Raw genomic sequence first — 3,764 nt, 5'->3', positions numbered from 1 at the left:
CATCTAGATACAAATTTTGGTCCCTAAGAGACCTCATGATGCATATGATATGAATATTAAAAAAAATCTTCGTGGGTGTAGAGGTAAATTCATGACCATTAAGCTATGGATAAACTTAACATCAATAAAACCAGGGTCGCCATCGTGCTTTTATTGTTTCCAAAGGAAAAGGGAAAAGTAAGAACAAAACCCAAAGATAAGAAGTTTTCAAATCAAAACTAATAAAATGCCAAAGATTACAGGTAAGGGGGTTGGTTACACAGAGGGAAGGTGTTAGCACCCAAAGTGTTCTAGGTATTCCTAGGGAGCCCTTTTTTATGTGTGTATGTGTTTTTCGTATAAATGAAGTTTGCAATAAATATAGTATGGAGATGAGAAAAGAATTCATTAATTATATTTTGCCTTTGTGCCAACATAAAAATGAGGGATCAAAACCTCGTAGTTCGTGGTATCAATTTCAAAATGAGTGGATTACTTTTAATCAAAAGTTAAGTTTAAAAGAGGAACAAAAGGGCCAAAAGTTTGAATGAGTGGTAGTTATTTTTGTCTTTTGAAATTTTAAGTCAATATGGTTAAGTTTATTTACAAGTCTGATTTAAGAAAAAAGTTTAGAAAAGACAATGGCATAAGGCCAAAGTTTCTAGTTTGCAATAAAGTCTAAGTTTTTAAAAATTACAAGCAAAGAAAGTTTTTGAAAAGGGGGAGAGATTTTAAATTTAAGAAATGGTAGGATATGAAGAGACTAATCCTAAGCATAAAATTAAAAGTTAAGAGTGGAAAAGATCTGACCAGTGGGATGCAATCCAACAGACCAGGATGTCATATAGAAAACCCATTTTCCCTTTGGACTTTGAACCAAGCAATAATTAGCAAGCAAATAGCAATATGAAGAGCAAGGCATCAAATAAAGATGGCCATATCCAAGTAAACAACTTCACAATTAACAGTCTTCTTTATCTTCTCGAGTATTAGATGACATACTTGTAAGACCCCAATTTTGACCCTAAGATCCCTCATGTTATCTCATCATATGCATTAACATTGGGATCACACATTGGCATTCTCCTTACCCCTCATTCATTGGGTTTGCATTGGGAGAGATCACAAAGCACATTTAATTGTATCATACTTCACTTTTATTTATTTACTAACCAAAATACCGAAAATTTGTCAATGTATAGTTTGTTGCTTGGGTAGGTAGTATGTATGCTCACCTATGTTCTATCAAGCTCATATATAGGGTTTAAGACCCTCAATGTAAGGATATCAATCAAAAAATCGTTTACTATGGCTCTAAGTATCATATATGGATCCCCATGATCTTCACTTGTTATTTTTATCAAGAAATCATCAACGGTTTGGAGTTGGTTTTCCTTGGAAACCCTAATTCATCTGGGTATCTTATGTGACTTTTTCAACAAGTTTCTTCAACAATTGATCAAATATTTCAAGGGATACTTCAAATTGCATCATCTTATGCATATATGATCCTCCATGAGTCCCAAAAATCTAAAGAATGTCAGGCTAGCAACTTGGTTCATGGTGGTTAACTCGAGAAAGTCAATTGGTCAAAACCGGGGTTCCCTAGAACCCATCTCCTACAATTTTTATCATATGAATGTGATTCCAAGATAAAAGTTACTCTAAATTACATTCCAAACAACTTTCATGTTGAGATCAACAACTAAGTTTTCTTTTAAAGTCCTTTTTTATGGTGGAAGATTATAGGTCATTTTGTCTGAACCCAAGTTTGTAGGTCAACTTCCCAAGACCAGAACCTGCTCAATTTTTATGATATGAAAGCCATTAAAATTCCATGATCAAATTTAATATGTATAATTCAAATTTTATGTTTGGAGGAAGTGCAAATTCAACTTTCAAATGCATGTGCCAATTGGAAAGATTATAGGTCATTTTGGGCCATTACCATTGAACAAGTGATTTTCCTCAACTTCTAAAATGCATAACTCCTTGATGCCAAATCCAAATAAGGTCAAATTTGTGATCAAATTCAAGAGGTTTGAAATAGCTACAACATTGATGAAGGAACATTTTTCATTTGAGTCCATAGAAAAAGTTATTCAAGGTGGAAAAAGTGAACATTTGACTTGGGACTGTCGCATTACGCGAAAAACCAGCGGGAAACGAAGAACAACAGAGCCGCCACCGTGCGTTATTTATCCCAAAAGAGGGAAAGGAAACGCTCAGAGTAAACCTGGAAAAGACATGGTCTCGCGACCAAAGAGAATGGGATCGGGAGTCGGTTATGCGAAGGGAAGGTATTAGCACCCCTACGCATCCGTCGTACTCGACGGGATCCACGCACAATAGAAAGGAAAATGGTTGCTAAAACACTGCTCACACACACACACACTGGCTGAAAGAGACACAAGAAAACAGACAAGACTGAAACTGACTCGGCAGGATACCGCATCCTGGGCCTACTTAGTCTATCAGGCATAGACATCAGAGTCGAAGTAGTTCGGACTGGGGAAACGACACATGCTCGCTAGGATATCGCATCCTATGCATACGTATCTCCTTTGGACGAAGTAGAATCAGAGCATTCGTAGCTCGGCTGACACGCACACAAACAAACACAGGCAAAGGCAAACGTGGAGCCTGAATGCCAATCGATGGACTTACATCAGCATCCGAACCAAAACACACCCACACTGGAACCCGAATGCCACTCGATGGTATTACATCAGCTTCCAAGCACACAACAACACAACAAGTTAATAGGGAGTCGGGGACTCGAGCCTATAACTGTCAAGCACACACTCAAACAAACAGACAACAAATTGCTAAGGAGTCAGGCACTCGAGCCTAGCAACTGTCAAACAACACACACAAAAAGAAAAAAAAAAGGCGCCCGGAGAGATCAGCTCATCTCCTGCCTACGTACCTCATCTGGTATGAGGATCAGGGCGACGTAGTTCCCCTACGGAGGGAAAAAGGATTAGCCTAACCAGATAACAGAGGGAGACACAACACTAGGGAGACTACGACTCGAGCCTAGATGTTGTCATGCAAAGTCGTCCCTAAGTTAAGGTTTCTAGCTAACTTGCACAGGAAGCAAGCCTATCCTAAACATGACTTGCACAGGAAGCAAGCCACACCTAACCTAACTTGCACAGGAAGCAAGGGTCTCGATTGCAACTAGGGCAAGAGAAAGGGGAGGTCTCAATCGCAACGAGGGCGAGAGAAGAGAATTAGTGTTAGTTGTTAGTCAAACTCGACAAGACATCGCATCTCGTGCCTACGTATCTCATCTGGACACGAGAATCAGAGTTGCCGTAGTTCGGCTAAACTATTCCCGTTGGTTTGTGTTTTTTAAGTGGACAACGTCACTGCGCAATCTACCTGATGCTCGACCTTTGGAGACTTACTCACCTGTAGTAGAAGGAGCTAACGTATCCTTAAGAGGGGATAATGTTTGTTTGTGTTTTAGGAAAGCTCAAGCAAGAAAGGAAGTCCTATACGAAGGAACCGTGCTACCTTAATTGACATGCAAACGAGACTACGCGGAGTCTAGCAAACCTAGGGGATACAATCACACCACACAAGCACATACAGCATGAAATAAACACACCAACAAGGGGCTCAAACATCAAGGTTAGGTTTTAGTCGAGGGGTCATATCAACCTCAACAAACAAACCTCTGGAACTGGGTAAATGTTGCTCTTAACCTTGCCATTGAGGGGCTAAGGTGAAGCAGATGAAAGGTGAGTGAAGATAGGACTTCACAGCTCTTATCCCTG

The sequence above is a fragment of the Lathyrus oleraceus genome, chromosome 2 (genome assembly GCF_024323335.1).
Source record: "Lathyrus oleraceus cultivar Zhongwan6 chromosome 2, CAAS_Psat_ZW6_1.0, whole genome shotgun sequence".
In the NCBI taxonomy this organism is placed as follows: Eukaryota; Viridiplantae; Streptophyta; class Magnoliopsida; order Fabales; family Fabaceae; genus Lathyrus; species Lathyrus oleraceus.
This window is presented reverse-complemented; position numbering follows the sequence as displayed.